This window comes from Tachyglossus aculeatus, chromosome 7 (assembly GCF_015852505.1).
Source record: "Tachyglossus aculeatus isolate mTacAcu1 chromosome 7, mTacAcu1.pri, whole genome shotgun sequence".
Lineage (NCBI taxonomy): Eukaryota > Metazoa > Chordata > Mammalia > Monotremata > Tachyglossidae > Tachyglossus > Tachyglossus aculeatus.
The window spans coordinates 27,375,349-27,396,422 of record NC_052072.1 but is presented as its reverse complement, the minus strand read 5'-3'; the positions used below and the strand labels follow the sequence as shown (position 1 = coordinate 27,396,422).

Here is a 21,074-nt window from a genome sequence, read left to right as displayed (position 1 = left end):
GTCAGGGAGAAGCTGTACCAGGGGCCAGGAATCAGTAAGAGCAGAGTGCAGAGAGGTTGGGGGGAGAGAAACTAGGAGGTCGAGAGGCCAGGGAGAAAGGCATCCAGGAGGATGAGAGGCTAAGGGTCATAGGGGTCACGGAGAAGAGAGTCCTGGAAGCAGAGAGGCCAGGGAGGAGAACGGCCAGGAAGTGGGGAGCAGAGAGGTCAGGGAGAAGCTATACCAGGGGCCAGAGAGGCCAGAAGTCTTGAGGGGCCAGGGGTCAGTAAGGGCAGAGTGCAGAGAGGTCAGGGGGTAAACAAACTAGGAGGTAGAGAGGCCAGGGAGCAAAGCATCCAGGAGAGTGAGAAGCTAGGGGTCAAAGGGATCACGGAGCAGAGAGTCCTGGAAGCAGGGAGGCCAGGGAGGAGAAAGGCCAGGAAGTGGGGAGCAGAGAGGTCAGGGAGAAGCTATACCAGGGGCCAGAGAGGTCAGAAGTCTGAGGGGCCACGGATCAGTAAGGGCAGAGTGCAGAGAGGTCAGGGGGGGAGAGGAACTAGGAGGTAGAGAGGCCAGGGAGCAAAGCATCCAAGAGGGTGAGAGGCTAAGGGTCATAGAGGTTAGGGAACAGAGAGGCCAGGGGGCTGACAGGCTAGGGATCATAGAGGCCAGGAAGCTGAGAATCTAGGAAGCAGAGAGGCCAGGGAGGAGGGAGGTCAGGGAAGCAAAGAGCCCAGGAGGCAGTTGAGCCCTAGGGACTATGGGAGAGATACAACAGTCTGGCGCTAGTAAGATAATATAGCATTCCCTGCTTAGCCTGGAAGGTTCATTTCTGAAGGCTTTGCCCTTGGTCATCAGACATTTACCCCCAGAGAGCTGCCGGGGCAACATCAGGAATGAACAGAGTTGTCCGCCGGTTGGATCTGCCCTGTGGTTCTGAATCTCCGAAGCTCTCCCACCTCCAGGTAACGGATGTGTTGTCCCCCGCCGTGCCCTCCTCCTTGCGGGGCACCCCCTTGGCTCACAGCCGAGGGCCGGTTTTCTGCCCCCACCCGCCCCCCAATTTTCCGGCCAGGATCCAGGGTGGGTCCGAAAGCGTCAATCAGAATCAGACTCACCCGTTACGTCAGAGAGGTCAGACCATCTGAAACTATGTTGTCGTGAATGTTTTTTTCACTTGTACTCGTTGCTCTCTGAGGCACATCAATCAATCCGTCAGGCAGGGGCATTTTTTGAGCATTATTTATTGAGCAGGAATTATTTATTCCTCTTCTCTCTGCTGCTGCCTTTTGCCCACCTGAGTGTCTCGCAGATGATCATGATTATGGTATTCGTTAAGTGCGTACTATGTGCTAAACCCTGTTCTAAGCATTGGGGTAGATACAGGGTGATCAGATTGGGTACAATCCCAGTCCCGCCAGGGGCTCACAGTCTGTCTCCCCCACAGATTGTAAGCTCGATGTGGATAAGGAGTGTGTCTTTTTATTGTTTTATACTCTCCCTATCACTTAATACAGTGCTCTGCACACAGTAAGTGCCCAATAAATACGATTGGCTGACCGATTGACCGACTAGATAGGAGGAATCCTACCCATTTTGCAGATGAGGAAACTGAGGCACAGAGAAGTAGAGTTACCAACCCAAGGTCCTCGCACTCCCAGATCCGTGCTGTTTCCTCGAAGTAATGCTGTTTCTCTGTGGGAACCCAGTGGCTTGCTGACTGGTTGTGGCGGTTTGGGTTTAGCAGTGAGATCGGGGCCAAAATAGCGAAAGCAGTAAGTACAGTGCTCCTCTGGCACCATCTTACTCACTGTGACCCGATGATCTCATCTATCTCACTGCTGACCCCTTTCCCACGTCCTCCCCCTCCATATTGGCCACTCTCTCTACCTTCCAAGCACAATTGAGGTCGCATCTGCTCCACGAGGCCTTTCCTGATTAACCCCTCTTTTCCCCGGCTCGCTCTCCCTTCCGCTTCATCTGTGCACTTAGCTCTGTGACCTCTGGACATTTGATATTTGTCCCTGCCCCAACCCCCCTACCCTGGTGTACATATCTGTAAATCATTTATTATAAATTATTTATTCATGTTAACATCTGTCTCCCTCTGTAGACTGGAAACTCATTATGGACAGGGAACATGTCTGCTAATTCTGTTGTATCGTTCTCTCCCAAGCGCTTAGGCCCAGGCTCTGCACATAGCGCTCTGTAAATACAGTGATTGATGCAGTGTCATAGGACAGTGCCTGGCACAGAGTAAGTGCTTAACAAATACCATTAAAAAAAAACAACAAAAAACAAGAGCGAGGGGAGATGGAGGGAGGAAAGATGGCGGAGGCAGTGGAAAAAACAATCGCATCACCTTGTTGGCCATTGCTGGGGGAATCCGTTCCCTGGGTCTCAAAGCTGCTGAAAGTCTCCAGAGCCCACAGGCAGGAAATTGTGCGTGGGTGGAGTCAGCAGAGCTGAATGATGCTGCGTAATTTTCCTGCAGAAACTGAGGTCCAGAGACACCATCCCATCCGCCGCCCGGCTGCTCCACGCTCCAGTTTCCATTGCTCAATGCAGTCGATAAAAGAGTCTTGTAAATAAGCAGGCTCCAGCACCTCAGAGGCTCGCAAAACACCCTGGTCTAGAGAGATTTGTAAGAGGCGAGCTGGTAAAACAGGAGTTAATTTTGATTTATCCTCATGGGATTCAGTGCAGAGTGTGTGTGTGTGTTCGAAGCAGAATCTCCGGGTTAGAGCCTAGCAGTCGGGAGACTTGGGTTTTTCCACTGGTCAGCTACGTACCTGGGAGATCCCTTGCCCTTTCTGAGCCTCGATTTCTCCATCCATAAAATGGAGAGAATCACTCCTGCCCTTCTGGGAGTGCAGGAAGGATAAAAGATAATATTCAACAATCAAAGCACTTTACAATGAAGTGGCTGTGTTATTGTTGGCCAAAGTTGATGTAAAGTAAAATATGACAAAGTGTCATCAGGAAACAGCATGGCCTAGTGAATAGAGCAGGATCCTGGGAGTCAAAAGACCCTGAATTCCAATACCAACTCTGCCACTTTTCTGTTCTGTGACCTTGGGCAAGTCACTTAACTTCTCTGTGCCTCAGTTCCTGCATCTGTAAAATGGAATTTAAGACTGGGAACCCCACGTGGGACAGGGACTGTGTCCAACCTGATTAGCTTGTATTTATCCCAGTACTTAGAGCAGTGCTTGATACGTAGTAAGCACACACAAAAAAAGGCTAGGAAATCATACAGGTGATTTTTTTTATGGTATTTGTTAAGCACTTACTATATGTCGAGCACTGTACAAGCCACTGGGTTAGATACAAGCTAATCAAGCTGGACACAGTCCGTGTCCCACATGGTGCTCACAATCATCATCCCCATTTTACAGATGAGGTAACTGAGGCCCAGAGAAGTGAAGTGACTTGCCCCAGATCACACAGCAGACAAGTGGTGTGGAGGTAGAATTAGAACTCAGGTCCTTCCGACTCTCAGGCCCATTCTCATTCCACTAGGTCTTGAAAGGGTATTTATTGAGTGTTTATACAGAGCATTGTACTCCAGGAAAATACAATAATACTAATGATGGCATTTGTTAAGTGCTTACTATGCACAAAGCACTGCTCTAAGCGCTGGGGAGATACAAGGTGATCAGGTTGTCCCACGTGGGGCTCACAGTCTTAATCCCCATTTTACAGATGAGGGAACCGAGGCACAGAGATGAAGTTGGTGACATGATTCCTGCTCTCCAGTTTTTTCTGCTTTGGCTCCAGTGAAGCCGGACCACTAAATTATCTTGTGGGTTGCTTTTAGATAATTGCAGGGCTGGGTATCCTTTGCCTTTTCCTCACTCTCTGTTCTCTATGGAGTTATGGCATCCATGTTGACTGGATTAGTCATTCAGTTGTATTTATTGTGTACTTACTGTGTGCAGAGCAGTGCAGTAAGTGCTTGGAAGAATACGATGTAACAGACATGTTCCCTGTCCATAACGAGCGTACATTCCAGACTGGAATCAATAATATTTACTGCCTGCCTGTGGGATGCAGAGCACTATACTAAGAGAGTACAATAGAATGAGGAGACAGGATCCCTCAAGAAGCTACACTGTAGTGGCGTATACAGGCACAAAAATAAATGTAAAGATATGTGGGGGCAGGGAAGAATAAGAGAGAGCCCCTTGAAGTTGCTGGTCTGAATGGGGTCTCTGTCTCACAGCTAGAGAACGGGAAACTGTGTGGCAGTAGCGGTGAGAGCTGAGGGCTGGGAGTTGGGAGATGTGGGTTCATCCCTGTTCAGCCCCTGACCTTTGACCTTACTGGGCCTTGGTTTTCCCAGCATGGGAAGAATCATCCCTGCCCTTCTCTGTCACCGTAGCTCAGGGCTGTTGCGAGATCACAACAAACCGCTACCACGTTTGTTTCAATCGTACTTATTGAGTGCTTACTGTGTGCAGAGCACTGTGCTAACCGCTTGGAAAGTACAGTTCGGCAAAAGATAGAGACAATCCCTACCCAACAACGGGCTCACGGTCTAGAAGCGAGAGACAGACAACAAAACAAAACAAGTAGGCAAGCATCAGTAGCATCAAAGGCTCATCCCTACCCCAGAACAGAAGGTATCACCCCCCTTTATTTCCCCTCGCTTCACTCCTATCACAGATCAGAAGGTACCGCAGCCCCCTTTTGCCCTGCCCCCCAGCCTCTCCCCTGCTTCAGATCAGAAAGTACCATCTCCCCCTCTTTCTGCCACCCCAAGTCTCATCCTTATCCCTGATCAGAAGGTATCATTCCCCTCCCTTTCTGTCCTCCCACCTCTCCACTACCCCCAGATCAGAAGATATCACCCCCTTCTCGCTCACCCACACCCCCCAGCCGCTGTATAAACCCTCAATAATAATAATAATGGTATTTGTTAAGTGCTTACTATGTGCAAAGCACTGTTCTAAGCACTGAGGAGGTTACAAGGTGATCAGGTTGTCCCACAGGGACCTCACAGTTTTCATCCCCCTTTTACAGATGAGGGAACTGAGGCCCAGAGAAGTTAAGTGACTTGCCCAAAGTCACACAGCTGACAGTTGGCAGAGCCGACATTTGAACCCATGACCTCTGACTCCAAAGCCCGGGCTCTTTTCACTGAGCCACGCTGCTTCTCAGAAGGTATTGGATAAGGAAGACCTCTGTGGGGGGAATCGAAGAGGTCTTGGTCTCCTCCAAACCTGGTGTTCAGTCAATCATTTATTGAGCGCTTACTCATTCATTCATTCATTCAATCATATTTATTGAGCGCTAACTGTGTGCAGAGCACTGTACTAAGCGCTTGGGAAGTCCAAGTTGGCAACATATAGAGACAGTCCCTACCCAACAGTGGGCTCACTGTGTGCAGAGCGCTATACCAAGCATTTGGGAGGGTACAATACAGCAGTAAACAGACCCATTCCACCCAACAAGCTCACGGTCTAGAGGGGTGGCCACAGCAAAGGATTATTTTAAGTTGCCATGCTCCCAGGAAGTTCTCCTTGGTTCCCAGCTAGTGCTGCCTTTCCCCCTCCCCATATCCCAAAGCCCCCCTGCATCCTCCCTCCCCCTCCACTGCTGCCCAGCCCTGAGACCTTCCCTGGAAAAAAGACCCAACTTTTTAAATGGTAGCTCAGCCCACGATGTGAGCTCACTGTGGGCAGGAATGTGTCCGTGCACTCTCCCAAGCACTTAGTACAGTGCTTTGTATACAGTAAGAGCTCAATAAATAGCACGGACTTTGGAGTCAGTGGTTGTGGGTTCAAATCCCAGCTCCGCCACTTGTCAGCTGTGTGACTTTAGGCAAGTCACTTCACTTCTCTGGGCCTCAGTTACCTCATCTGTAAAATGAGGATTAAGACTGTGAGCCCCCCGTGGAACAACCTGATCACCCTGTAACCTCCCCAGTGCTTAGAACAGTGCTTTGCACATAGTAAGTGCTTAATAAATAACATCATTATTATTATTCCTCCCTCCCCATCCACTGCTGCCTGGCCCTGAGACCTCCCCTGGAAAATAGACCCAACTTTTTGAATGGTAGCTCAGCCCATGATGTGAGCTCACTGTGGGTAGGAATGTGTCCGTTTGTTCTTATAGTGTACTCTCCCAAGCACTTAGTACAGTGCTTTGCAAAAAGCAAGCGCTCAATAAATACTATTGAATTAATAAATACTCTTCCTCCCTTCAAGGCCCTACTGAGAGCTCACCTCCTCCAGGAGGCCTTCCCAGACCGAGCCCCCTCCTTCCTCTCCCCCGCCATTCCCCACACCTTACCTCCTTCCCCTCCCCACAGCACCTGTGTATATATATGTATATATGTTTATTACTCTATTTATTTATTTTACTTGTACATATTTATTCTATTTATTTTATTTTGTTAATATGTTTTGTTTTGTTGTCTGTCTCCCCCTTCTAGACTGTGAGCCCACTGTTGGGTAGGGACCATCTCTATATGTTGCAAACTTGGACTTCCCAAGCACTTAGTCCAGTGCTCTGCACCCAGTAAGTGCTCAATAAATACGATTGAATGAATGAATGAATTAATTAATTAATCCCGCGGGCTCCAAGTTTGGAGGGCTGGATTGGGCCGGGCTGGGTTGGATTGGGTGGCACCAAGCTGAGCCCAGTGGGGCTTTGGCATGGCACAGTGGTTAGAGCACTGGAGTCAGAAGGGTATGGGTTCTAATCCCTGCTCCGCCACTCGTCTGCTGTGTGATCTTGGGCAAGTCACTTCACTTCTCTGCGCCTCAGTTCCCTCATCTGTAAACTGGGGATTGAGACTGTGATCTCCATGTGGGACAGGGACTGTGTCCAACCTGATTTGCTGGTATCCACCCCACTGCTTAGTGCAGTGCCTGGCACATAGTAAGCACTTAACAAATACCGCAATTATTATTATTATAATGTGGGACAGGGACTGTGTCCAACCTGTGTCCAACCTGATTTGCTGGTATCCACCCCAGTGCTTAGTACAGTGCCTGGAACATAGTAAGCACTTAACAAATACTGCAATTATTATTATTATTATTATTGTAATGTGGAACAGGGACTGTGTCCAACCTGATTTGCTGGTATCCACCCCACTGCTTAGTACAGTGCCTGGAACATAGTAAGCACTTAAGAAATACCACAATTATTATTATTATTATTATTATTATAATTAAAATGTGGGTCAGGGACTGTGTCCAACCTGTGTCCAACCTGATTTGCTAGTATCCATCCCAGTGTTTAGTACAGTGCCTGGAACATAGCACTTAACAAATACCACAATTATTATTATTATTATTATAATGTGGGACAGGGACTGTGTCCAACCTGATTTGCTGGCATCCACCCCACTGCTTAGTACAGCGCCTGGCACACAGTAAGCACTTAACAAATACCGCAATTATTATTATTATAATGTGGGACAGGGACTGTGCCTAACTTGATTTGCTTGTCTCCACCCCAGCGTTTAGTATGGTTCCCGGCACAAAGTAAGCGCTTAACAAATACCACAATTACTCTTTAATTTGCATGGCAAGATGTGCAGAGGCCCTGAGTATTGGGCTCAGTCAAGCCTAGGCTCCCTCAGCCCAGATTCCAGGACTGTGGGACTGGAAGAGGAAAGAGAATGGGTGGGGTTGGGGGGGAGAGAGGAGATGGGGCACGGAAACTCCTCTACTTCCCAAGCTAGAGGCTGCTGCATTGTTCCCTCTCAGCTGGAGTAAAGCTGAGTTGAGCTAAATGAGATAAGCTCCTTTCCTGAGTTAGTGGAGGGGTTACTTTTGGAGGGCTTTCTTTCTTTCCCCATCAGTTTAGGCCTGCAAAGATTATTCCCTGGGCCCACTGGCCCCAGGGCTCTGTCCACTGATGCCCAAGCAATGTAAGGACTCCACCCATTGATCCCTGGTTCTGACCATTGGTGCCAGGGTACTCCTGGACTCTGACCTGGTGAGCCTTGGCACAGATCTAGTCCAGGCCCCCCTCCACACACGCACACCCTTTTTGAACTAGGGGATGGAGATAAGGGGTTAGAGGAAGGATTTATAGCAGGCTGACTGAAGCACTCCAAACAGGAAGGGAGCTCAAAGGAGAATGGAGGTGGCTCAGATTAGTCTTCTGAGGAGTGTTCTCCAAGCAGGACAGTGGAGTGGATTCCCGTGCTTCCAGGAGCTCCCAGGCCTAGACACCTTCAGGTTCAGCCTGCTAACACTTCCAGCCCAGCTGAGGCCCCTCCTCACCCTGGGCTTCAAGGCTGTCACCCTGTTCACGGCACGGTGAGGAGGTTAGCGGCGGAGGAGCGGAGGGTGCGGGCTGGGCTGGAGAAGGAGAGAAGGGAGGTGAGGTAGGAGGGGGCGAAGTGATGGACAGCCTTGAAGCTGAGGGTGAGGAGTTTCTGCCTGATGCACAGATTGATTGGTAGCCACTGGAGATTGTAGGGTTGTAGGGGCCAAGACAGAGGCATAGGCAAGCTCTTTCTGGGGCTGACACTAAAGGCACATTGGGCAGATTCTCCGCCAAAAGGCCTAGCCCCACCCACCAGTCAAGGCCACAACACTCCCTTGTTGGAATTCAAATCTGTCCCTTAGCCTTGCTTGGCATTAAGAGCCCAAGGGTGCCAGTCTCCAGCCCCGGCCTTGGCAGGGCAAGAGATGAGGGGGAAGCGGGTGTGTCATTTGAAGACTCGCAGAGGATATAGAGCCACTCTTGGCTCTCAGCCCTCACCCTCTGATGCCAAGTCACACCCTCTGAGCTTTGCCACCGACAGCCTGCCATCTGCCGAGTGCTGGCCCACCATCTCATCCTCTGCCCAAGCGAACCAGCAAGCAAGGGTGGGGCCAGGGCTGCCTCTCTTCCCTTCTCCATTAGTCATTCAATCGAGGGTATTTGAGTGTCTGACAAGTACAAAGCCCTTAGAAGTGCACAGGGAAGGGAAGACATGTGTTTCCTGCCCTCTGACTGCTTATTGTCTAATGGAGGAGAATTCTTTTCAATCATAGTTATTGAACAGCTCGATCAGGTGCAGAACACTGTACTGGGTGACTCTGGGGCCTCCAGAAGAAGAAAAAGACAGGAACCAGTCCTCAGAGAATTTACGGACTAATGGAAGATGCAGTAGATATGTTCCTGGCCTACCGTTTCCCCATCTGGAAAATGGGGGTTGTTTTCTTATAATAATAATGATGGCATTTATTAAGTGCTTACTATGTGCAGAGCACTGTTCTAAGCGCTGGGGAGGTTACAAGGCAATCAGGTTGTCCCTCAGGGGGCTCACAGTCTTAATCCCCATTTTACAAATGAGGTAACGTAGGCACAGAGAAGTTAAGTGACTTGCCCAAAGTCACACAGCTGACAATTGGCAGAGGCGGGATTTGAACCCATGACCTCTGACTCCAAAGCCCGTGCTCTTTCCACTGAGCCACACTGCTTCTCTGCTTATGGGAGAGCAGAGGAGAATGCCCGGCTAATTCCCGCCTGAAGAGGATCTTGTAAATATAAGGCATTTTTAAATCAATCAGCCATATTGATTAAATGCTTGCGGTGTGCAGAGCACTGAATCAAGTGCTTGGTAGAGTACAATCTGAGTTGTTAGACATGTTACCTGTCCACAATGAGCTTATGTTCTAGGAGGGTTAATAAAATAGGCTCCACTCCCTGAACTGGGACTTCTGGTGGGTTCTTGGAAGAAATAGGGCATTTCACATAAAGCCCCAATTAAACTTTTCTTCTCGGGTTCTCACTGATGGCTTCAGGGTCTGGTTAATATTAATTGGTTTAATTTCTGAACTCTCCTGAAAAAAATTCCTCCCTTGTTCTTAGCTTTGTCCTCCCGAGAGTGTGCTTCTGCTGTATCTGTCTTTTTTTTTTTAATTCTGTTGAAAAGATCTTAGCTAAGATGAGGATGAGTGGGGTGGGAGCAGGAGATGGCAGTCAGGAAGTAGCCAGGGATCAACACCAGTTTTTAGATAATAAGTGTGCTTTGGACCCTGGACGAGAGAAAAGAGGGGCTGGTCCGGTTGTCTGGGCTGCTGGCCATGTTTCCCCAGCCTCAACTGGGTTCCACTGGCCAGAGTGAGAAATACAGGCCCAGATTCTGAGGCGGCCCCTTCCCGTTCGTCCCATGGAAGTAATGTTAAGCAAGTATCAATAATTCGGTAAAAGTCACTGAGGCTAGAGGAAACTCTGAGACAGATGCAGACTCTCCCTCGGATTAATCTGTGCTCTGCCCCTGCCATGCTGTGTGACCCTGGGGGAGTGCCTTGACCTCTCTGAGCTACCGCTTGCCCTCTGTTACGTGGACAGATTCATCTGTCCCCTTTCTTCCCCTGGATTTGTTGGAAGTTCAAGTGAGATGGTATAGAGGAAGGGCTGAAGTTTACATCCCTACGTAACTAGATGGGAATGATGAGAATGATTGTGTTAATGTGACCCTGAGGGTCTCCTACCTCGGCAAATTATTTTCTGCCCCCAGGGCAAGCCCCCTCTTCACTAACCAAGGAATTAAACTTCCACAGTTGAGCTTTTCTCCTCAGAACTGCAGGCTTTTCCACATCTCTGATCTCATTCATTCTTTCAACAGCTCTCTGATTCATTCATTCGATCGTATTTATTGAGCACTTACTGTGTCCAGAGCACTGTACTAAGCGCTTGGGAAGTAAAAGTTGGCAACGTGTAGGGACGGTCCCTACCCAACAACGGGCTCACAGTCTAGACAGACAACAAAACAAAACGTGGACAGGTGATGCAAAGAGGGGCAGAGATTAGGTTTCCCATTATACAAATGGAAAAGTTAAATCCCGAGAGGTTAAGCAACTTGTCTAAAGTAACACAGCACACTGGTGTCATGTACCCAGGAGCTGATGATTGACGTTATTAAGAGCTATTACACGTAGGATCTAGGATGGGTGGTTCCTCTCTTTTAATTGATGCCACCTTTCCTGGAGAAGACCTTTCCCCTTCCTTCCAGAACTCAGGGAACTACAGCCTCTTCAGATCAGTGCCTCTTTAAACACTGCCTTTAGTGATGATGAAAAGTAATGGAAATAATAATTGAGGGATTTGTTAAGCATTTACTACATGCCAAACAGTATAGTAAGCGCTGGGGTAGACACAATGCAATCAGGTCAGACATAGTCCCTGTCCCACATTGGGCTCACAGTCTAAGAGGGAGAGAGAACAGGCAAACAGGTGTTTAGCTCCCATTTCCCAGATGAGGAAACTGAGGCACACAGAGGTTAGGTGACTTGCTGAAGGTCACAGAGCCAGCAATTGGTGGAAAGGAGGTACTGGAGCTTCAAGGAAATCATCCTTAGGCCCCACTCCACCCCAACCCACCTGCACTAGAGGACAGACCACATCCAGAATCCAACAGCCCAGCTGTAGCCAGGGAAGTCTGGTCACCCCGTGGACTTCCAGATTGGATTTCCTTTGGACTCCCCCAGCTGGATTTCTCTCCTGGTGCCCAGATGGTATCCAAAGCTCTAACTTCACGGTGAGGTTGCCAGCAGCAATCCAGCTAAGGGATCTGTTCCAACTCCAAAGGGGAAATTCTCACTCACTCACTCACTCAGTGGTATTTATTGAGGGCGTACCATGTGCAGAGCCATATATTAAGCACTGGGGGAGTACAATACAACAGAGTTGGTAGACATGATCCCTGCCCACAAGGATCTTACTGTCTAAAGAAGGACACAGGCATTAAAATAAATTATAGGTATGTGCATAAAATGTTGTGGGGCTGAGGGTGGGGTGACTATCCAGTGCTTCAGGGGTACAGGGGGAAATGTGAGACTGCAGAGAAGGAGGGAGGTCAGGGCTGGAGAGGTAGATTAGGCACTTAGTAGAGTGCTCTGCACACAGTAAGAGCTCAATAAATACGATTGAATGAATGAATGAATGAATGAATGAATGAATCAGGCTTTTAGACTTTCCCCCTTTTAGACTGTGAGCTCACTGTTGGGTAGGGACTGTATCTGTATGTTGCCAACTTGTATCTGTATGTTGCCAACTTGGACTTCCCAAGCGCTTAGTACAGTGCTCTGCACACAGTAAGCGCTCAATAAATACGATTGAATGAATGAATAAATATGATTGAGTGAACGATTGAATGAATCCAGGTAGAGATAGTCATGGTCTTCTAGACTGTGAGCCCACTGTTGGGTAGGGGCCGTCTGTATATGTTGCCAACTTGTACTTCCCAAGTGCTTAGTACAGTGCTCTGCACACAGTAAGCACTCAATAAATATGATTGAATGAATGAATGAATGGAAGCAAATGAGTTCTGGAGGAGATCCAGGTGAGGAACTGGAGTTCCAGTCCTCATCCTGTCACCTGTCTGCAGCATTGCCTCTCGGGGCCTCAGTTTCCCCATGGGTAAAAGCAAGAAGAGTTGGTTCAACTTGTGTCACCGAAGGCTGCTGCAGAGACAAGGGAGATGATCTGCTGGAAGGCTGGAGGAAAGGTGCTATATAAATTGAGGGTAGTGTCGCAGCCACTATTAGTATTATCCCCTGGGACCTAAGGGCAGGGAGGGAAGACTTCGTTGATGAGAAAACTCTCCCCTTGGCTAGGTGAGGCTGCTGCTAGGGGTGTGGTGCTGGACTAAGAGATCTGGAGGGAAAGAGAGGTTGGTTGTTTGAGCAACTGTGAATCACTGGCCTCAGCTGAGTTGGAGAACAGGCAGAAGCAATCTCAGCTGATGACGGGGCTAGGGTGGGGTTGGGCTGGGCCTATTTTGGGCTTCTGTGCACGCAGCTCCCAACTGGCCGGGCGTTCCCGACTCCTCCTGGGGTTGGGAACGGAGCTAGAGGCGGCGTGGAAGGCCGTGGGCGGAGAGAAGCAGGTCAGGACGCAGCTCGTGTGGGAGAGGGAGACCTCGCAGTTGGGCCTGGGGCAACAGCTGGGAGTCTCCTGGGTGGGTGGGGAGGGTGATGGAATGGGGTCTGTGCGGTGGGAGAGGGAGACCTCAGATGGCCCCGGGACAACAACTGGGAATCCCACGGTTGGGGTGTGTGTCTGGGGAGTTGCAGGGAGAGTGACGGAATGAGGAGTGCACTTTGCTCCTCTGGAGTTAACCTCACTGTGCCTCAATCCACCGACCCCTGGTCCACATCCTACCTCTAGCCTAGAACGCCCTTCCTCCGATTGCTCTTCTTCCCCCGCAACCTTTCAAAGCCTTACTGAAGGCCCATCTCCTCCAAGAAGCCTTCCCAGACTAACCCCCCCTTTTCCTCATCTCCCACTCTCCTCTGCATCACCCTGATTTTGCTCCCCCTGCCCCACTTATAATAATAATGGCATTTATTAAGCACTTACTATGTTCTAAGCACTGGAGAGGTTACAAGGTGATTAGGTTGTCCCATGGAGGGCTCACAGTCTTAATCCCCATTTTACAGATGCGGTAACTGAGGGAGAGAGAAGTTAAGTGACTCACCCACAGTCACACAGCTGACAGTGGCAGAGCTGGGATTGGAACCCATGATCTCTGGCTCCAAAGCCTGGGCCCTTTCCACTGAGCCCCGCTGCTTTATGTATATATTTGTAATTTTATTTATATTTATGCCCATCTACTTTTATGGATCTCTGTCTTCTCCCCACCCCCAAATCTAGAATGGAGCTCATTGTGGGCAGAGATTGTATTGCTGTATTGTATCAGCACTTAGAACAGTGCTTTGCACATAGTGCTTAATAAATGCCAGTATTATTATTTTCATAAGTGCTTAGTATAGTGCTCTGCACACAGTAAGCACTCAAGTACGAATGAATGAATGGGGGCTGTGGAGGGTGGAGTATCTGGGTCTGGGGGCAGTGGTGATGTGGGGGGGTGATTGCAGGAGGCCAGAGAGTGGCTCCAAAAGACAGATGAGGCACTTGTCTCCATCAAAACAGTTTCCTGCCTCTGATTGCTTGGAGTCCAAGGGTGTTTGTGGGACTTTATGTACTAACCACCCCCCAAAACCCAGAACTTAGGGTTCGGATGTGTCATCCTGGAGCACAGGCCTGTGGGTGCCTGAACCCTTGGAGAAATCTTGGTGTGCTGCTGTTGGAGTCAGGGGCACCCTCCTTCTGGTGGCTCCTCAGAGCTGTTGAGATGGTCCCCGCCCTACCCCTGCTCTAGTGTTTGCTTTCCTGAGGGACCTTGCAGATTGCCCCCTGCTTTGTTGGCTTTAGATAACGGCTGGGCCCCTATAATGCAAAGAGTGTTTACTGTTAGCATTTGCTCTGGCCCTCTCTGGCTCTGTCAGCTGTTCCTGTTTCCTGGCTCCCCTCCCCTCCTCAAACCTGTCTTCTAGAAGTCTGCAGCACAGTAGTTAAAACTTGTGAATAATAATGATGTTATTTGTTAAGTGCTTATTATGTGCCAAGCACTGTTCTAAGCGCAGGGGTAGATACAAGGTTATCAGGTTGTCCCACGGGGGGGGGGGGCGGGGGGGCTCACAGTCTTCATCCCCATTTTACAGATGAGGTAACTGAGGCACAGAGAAGTTTAGTGACTTGCCCGAAGTCACACAGCTGATAAGCAGCGTGGCTCAGTGGAAAAGAGCCCGGGCTTTGGAGTCGGAGGCCGTGGGTTCAAATCCCAGCTCTGCCAATTGTGAGCTGTGTGACTTTGGGCAAGTCATGCCACTTCTCTGGGCCTGTTACCTCATCTGTAAAATGGGGATGAAGACTGTGAGCCCCACTTGGGACAATCTGATCACCCTGTAACCTCCCCAGCGCTTAGAACAGTGCTTTGCACATCGTAAGCGCTTAATAAATGCCATTATTATTATTATTATTATTATAAGTGGCAGAGCGGGGATTAGAACCCACAACCTCTGACTTCCAAGCCCGTGCTCTTTCCACTGAGCCACGCTGCTTCTCCAGCTTCCGGGACCCCCCTAGGGAGAATAAATGGTCAAGGAAAGAGTCACTTGGGCCTGTCGGTCTGGGCCTGACTCTCCATTCAGTCATATTTATTGAGCGCTTACTGTGTGCAGAGTACTATACTAAGTGCTCCAGGAGTGAGCTGGTGATCTTAAAGCAATCATGGGTGCTCCAGGGGTGGGTGATATGAGTCAGTCATATTTATTGAGTGCTAACTGTGTGCAGAGCACTGTACTAAGAGCTTGGGAGAGTACAACATTAACAGACACATTCCCTGCCCACAGTGAGCTGACAGTCTAGAGGACTGGGTGGGTGCCCCAGAGAGGTAGAGCTCCCATGTCTGATGGACCATTAGGCATATGCCAGATTGTCCCAAGTGCTTGCAATAGGTCCAGTATAGAAGGGATCGTCAATGATATTTACTGAACACTTACTGTGTGCTGAGCACTGCACTGAGTGCTTGGGAAAGAAGCAGTGTGGCCTAGTGAATAGAGTCTCTATTTATTTTATTAATGATGTGCATATAGCTATAATTCTATTTATTCTGATGGTTTTTGACACCTGTCTGTGTGTTTTCTTGTCTGTCTCCCCCTTCTAGACTGTGAGCCCCCCGGTTGGGTAGGGACTTGTACTTCCCAAGCGCTTAGTACAGTGCTCTGCACACAGTAAGCGCTCAATAAATACTAATGAATGAATGAGTCAGAAGGACCTGGGTTCTAATCCCGGCTCTGCTACTTGTCTGCTGTGTGACCTTGGGGAAGTCACTTCACTTCCCTGGGCCTCAGTTGTCTCATCTGTAAGATGGGGATTAAGACGGTGAGCCTCATGTGGACATGGGTGGTGTCCAACCTGATTAGCTTGTATCTACTCCAGTGCTTAGTACAGTGCCTGGCACAGAAGCACTTACAAACAGCCTAAAAAAATACAACAGTCAGCAGATTCCCTGTCCACCATGAGCTTACAGTCTAGAGGGGGTAGTGGAAAGAGCATGGGCTTTGGAGTCAGAGGTCATGGGTTCAAATCCCGGCTCTGCCAACTGTCAGCTGTGTGACTTTGGGCAAGTCACTTATCTTCTCTGTGCCTGTTACCTCATCTGTAAAATGGGGATTAAAACTGTGAGCTTTCTGTGGGACAACCTGATCACCTTGTAGCCTCCCCTGTGCTTAGAACAGTGCTTTGCACATAGTAAGCACTTCACAAATACCATCTTTATTATTATAAATAATTCTTCATATCTGGGCTTTCTGTTTGCTGCCCAGTCTGAAGGCTCAGGCCCTGAAGAACTCTGATTCCCTCGGTCACCTTCCCCGTGACAGGACAAGGAGAAGACCGCCAAGCGTGTGTTTATCCTTTTGGGGTGGCCGACTGGTGTGCCTTTGGGGGAACCCTCCTCACCCTCTGCAAATAGCTGTGTGAGCCGACCCAGGCGCTTGGTTTGACCAACGTCCAACGGGGTCCCATGTTGGTTTCCTTCTCCCTTGAAATGTTGCTTTTTTTTCCATGTGTTTCCCTCCCTTGAATTCAGTTTCCTGCAGCATGAAGCAGTTCACAGTTCCACACAGAAAGCAGAGTGCTATCTTTCCACCCTGGTCATCTCCTGGAAAGGGAACCGGCCAGACCCAATGGGGTGGGGACCCTGGACTTTGTAGGGTGTCTCTTGGTCAAGTCCCGGGAGACGAGATGATGGTACTAGTTAAGTGCTTACTTTGTGCTAAGCACTGGGTTAGATACAAGTTCATCAGGTTGGACACATTCCCTGGCCCACATGGGGCTCACACTCTTAACCACCAATTTACAGATGAGGTAACTGAGGCCCAGAGAAGTTATGTGATTTGCCCAAAGTCACACAGCAGGCAAGTGGCAGAGTCAGCATTAGAACCCGGGTCCTTCTGACTTGCAGGACTGTTCTCTATTCACTAAGCCACTCCGCTTCCTGAGACAAGGAGAATAAGAAGGGACAAAGGGGCTGGGGGCTGTAACCGTCCCACTTTCTCTCTGGGATAAAAACAAAGGGGACCCAGAAAGGAGACGCAGAGGGACTAGGCTTTCCTCCTGACTTTCCCCCTATCTGTGTCATGACTTGGGCTTCTGAATGAGGTTCTGGCCCTTGGACCTGCCTTCTAATGCCAGCAATGCCCGTGACGTGGCTGTACCAATCAAATATCCATCACCACCCCTGCCCTGGATTTGCTGGCACATGCTGAGTGGCTCTCCCTGAGCAAGAGCGCCTTCTCCTAAGCTCCTGCTAATGCAGCGAAGGAGGAATCCCCAAGCCCTTATGTCATGAGCCTATATTTAGTTACATCACCTCTGCCTTCTGTTGAAGTAAAACCAAGCCTTTTCCTTTGTTTCTTTTCCTTTTTGTGCTTTCACTCAGTCCAGTCTCCATTCACCACCTCCTTCTTTCAGTCCTGGACTCTGTGTGCCTGTTTTGTTTTGTTGTCTGTCTCCCCCTTCTAGACTGTGAACCCACTGTTGGGTAGGGACCGTCTCTATATGTTGCCAACTTGTACTTCCTAAGCGCTTAGTACAATGCTCTGCACACAGTAAGAGCTCAATAAATACGATTGAATGAATGCCTACTCTTGTGGCCAAGCTTCCGTCCTACCCACCTGTCTACACAGGTGACACAAGGCAGGACGCAATGTGGCTCAGTGGAAAGAGCACGGGCTTTGGAGTCAGAGGTCATGGGTTCGAATTCCGCTCTGCCACATGTCTGCTGTGTGACCTTGCGCAAGTCACTTAACTTCTCTGAGCCTCAGTTCCCTCATCTGTAAAATGGGGATGAAGACTGTGAGCCCCCTGTGGGACAACCTGATTACTTGTAACCTCCCCAGAGCTTAGAACAGTGCTTTGCACATAGTAAGCGCTTAATAAATCCCATTTAAAAAAAAAGGCTCTTTCTTTCCTTGGCTCCAGCCCAGGTCCTCTGTGGTCCCTCTTCAAGGCCTCTGTGGGGAGGGATGGAGTTTTGTACCTACCTGTAATTTATTTATATTAATGTCTGTCTCCCCTTCTAGACAAGCTTGTTTAGGGCAGGGAATGTGTCGGTTTATTGTTATGCTGTTATACTTGTTATACCAAGTGCTTAGTACTGTGCTCTGTACACGGTAAGCGCTCAAATACAATTGAATGGATGGAGTTGGGTACCAGAGTTTCTGGGGATGAGGGTTAATGGGATTGACTGAGGTATGGAATCTGAGGAACAGGGCGATTGGGATTGATTTGTCCTATCTGATGGTGGGCAGGGAACAGGGGGAGGCCTGCATTCACGGGAAGATAGTGATTGACTCAAATTGGAGAGACAGACTGCTGTGTTCCTCCTCTCCAGGGGCTTCTGGGGACAGAACAAGAGACCAGAATGGGCCCAGGCCAGAGAGAGAGAGAAAACAAACACGAGAGAGAACGAGCACACACTTTGGAAACCTCAGGTTTTGGGACCTGAAAACCTCAGTCTTGTTTGCTGGCTTTCTGATGCTCTTCTAGATTTTTCTAATCCCCCCCCCCCCCCCCCCCCACCTCCCCTGGGGCCTCGACAGCAATTGTGAGCCAGGTATGTGCAGGGCAGAGGTGGCTACAGGTAAAATGGCCCCACTCTATTCTTGGGATAGGAAGAGATGGCAGCATGGTACAGCAGAAAGAGCACGGGCCTGAGTTGGAGGACTTGGATTCTAATCCTGTCTCTGCCACTTGCCCAGGTCATGCAAGAGGTGAGCTACTTAACTCCACTGTTCCTCAGTTGCCTCACCTGTAAAGTGAAAACTCAATACCTCTCATTATTACTAATAATAATTGTGTTATTCATTAAGGGCTTACTATGTGCCAAGCACTATACTAAGTCCTGGGGTAGATAAAGATAATCAGGTCATGCATGAAGCTCACAACTGAAGTAGGAGGAAGAACATGTATTGAATCCCTGTTTTGCAGATGAGAGAACTGGGGCACAGAGAAGTTAAGCGACTTGCCCAATGTTACACAGCAGACAAGTGGCAGAGCTGGGATTAGAACCCAGGTCCTCTGGCTCCCAGGGCCTTATTTCCATTAGGTCACTCTGCTTCCCTCCTATTTAAACTGAGTCCCAATTCGGATGATGATAATAATAATAATGACATTTATTAAGCACTTACTCTGTGCAAAGCACTGTTCTAAGCACTGGGTAGGCTACAAGGTGATCAGGCTGTCCCACAGGGGGCTTGCAGTCTTAATCCCCATTTTGTAGATGAGGTAACTGAGGTCCAGAGAAGTGAAGTGACTTGCCCAAAGTCACACATCTGACAATTGGCAGAGTTGGAATTTGAACCCATGACCTCTGACTCCAAAGCCCGGGCTCTTTCCACTGAGCCACGCTGCTTCACTAGTATAGGATAGGGGCTGGTTCTGACCTGATTAACTTCTTAACACAGTGCATAGTGCGTAGTAAGCCCTTAATTAATACTGCGTTATTGCAACTGTGGGCAGAGACCAAAACAGGAAAAGAATGAAGAGAGCCTTGTGGACACAAGACTGAGGGATGTTGGTAAGGGGAGAAAGTGATGCTGGAAGTGAGAGGAACTGGAGTAGCTAAAAACATGGAGGAGGACAGTGACTCACTTGCCTGTGGCCACACAGCACGTTGTCAGGATCGGGATTAGACTACACAATCTTCCAACTCCTCGGCTGGAATGTGCCAAGGCCTGATTGCTCTCCAATTCATTCAATCGTATTTATTGAGCGCTTACTGTGTGCAGAGCACTGTACTAAGCACTTAGTCCAATCTCAGCAGGATGAGGGGATGGAGTGGGGGTGGGCCCCTGCAGAGTCCTCGCTGCCCTGCCATGGCCCAAAGGGCCAGCACTTGGCTGATTCTTTCAGTCAATTGTGTGCGGACCACTGGACTAAGTGCTTGGGAGAGTACAATGTATAACAGAGTTGGTAGACACATTCCCTGCCTGCAAGAAGTTTGCAATCTAGGGGAAGGAAAGACTCTTGGCTTTTTCTGTTTCTCTGGGGGTGTTGAATCAGCCCTGGAGGACTGAACAGTGTGTCCAAGGGGCCTTCCAGGAGAATCCACTGAAAGCTGCTTGGTGAAAGGATCTTCTCAGCGCACTAGCTAGGATCTGCACAAATCTCCCTGGAAAAAGTCAAGGAACCACCTTAGTGTGGACAATAGCATGCATTTCCCCAGGCTTTTCTTATTTTTTCTCCTCTCTGTCTCTCATTCTCTCTCTTATTTTCTCTGTCTTATTTTCTCGCTCTTTCTCTCACTCTTTTCTCTCTCTCTCACTCTTTACCCCACTTTCTTTCTCTCCCTCACTGTCTTACTCTGTTTCTCACTGTTTTGCGCTCTCTCTCTCTCTTCAAACACACTCCTAAGAGAAGCAGCGTGGTTTAGTGGAAAGAGCTCAGGCTTGGAAGTCAGAGGTCGTGGGTTCTAATCCCTCCTCTGCCGCTTGTCAGCTGTGTGACCTTGGGCAAGTCACTTAACTTCCCTGGGCCTCAGTTACCTCATCTGGAAAATGGGGATGAAGACTGTGAGCCCCACGTGGGACAACCTGATTACCTTGTACCTCCCCCAGTGCTTGGCACATAGTAAGCGCTTAACAAATACCAACATTATTATACTAGTAGGTGCAGAGGACTATTCCCATAATATTACAGTATTTAAGAGGTTGCTGTGTGCTGAGCTCTCTTCTAAACACTGGGGTAGGTACAAGTTAATCAGGTTGGATTCAGTCCCTGTCCCACAAGGGGATCACGGTTTAAGTAGGAGGGAGAACAGGGAGGCTCAGCATGTTTGGGGCGGGTGAAGTTGCCAGTCTCTGCTGGTAAACTTTTTATGGGTCACCCTCCCTCCTGCCTGGGCTTGGTAGATGCTGCGATATCTCTGGTAGATGCTGCGATATCTCTGGTAATCAGGCAGGGAGGGGCTAGTCACTTCCTTGTTTGCCCCTCTGGTGACCACTCCCATTCTCCATTGACTACCTCCCCAGCAAAGACCTGGGATGTGCTATCTGCCTGGTTTGCGGGAGTGGGAAAGGAGATGTATTTCCTCGAATCACTTATTTCCAGGAACTGAAGTGCCTGCCACTACTGCCTCTCCTGAAAGTAGGTGGGTTCACGAGACCCCTATCAATCAATTCAGTGGTATTTATTGAGCCCTTTCTGTGTGGAACACTGTGCTAAGCACGTGGGAGAGCACACTGGAGCTGGCACACACAGTTCCTTCCCTCAAGGAGCTGGCAGCT

General features: G+C 49.1%; 1 protein-coding gene across 6 annotated transcripts in view; it reads left to right on the top strand.

The window, feature by feature from the left end:
• The window catches only part of ATP2B4 (ATPase plasma membrane Ca2+ transporting 4), a 142,394-nt gene that overhangs the window by 20,170 nt on the left and 101,150 nt on the right, over window positions 1-21,074 (top strand). Inside the window, exon 1 of one of the 6 annotated variants that reach the window (XM_038748690.1) lies at window positions 769-944. The exons of 4 other annotated variants lie outside the window; for them this stretch is intronic. The gene's annotated coding sequence lies outside the window, so the exon portion shown is untranslated. Of the gene's footprint in view, window positions 1-768; window positions 945-12,790; window positions 12,827-21,074 lie in introns of those variants that run through there. One more of the 6 variants, XM_038748691.1, reaches the window with a different exon arrangement.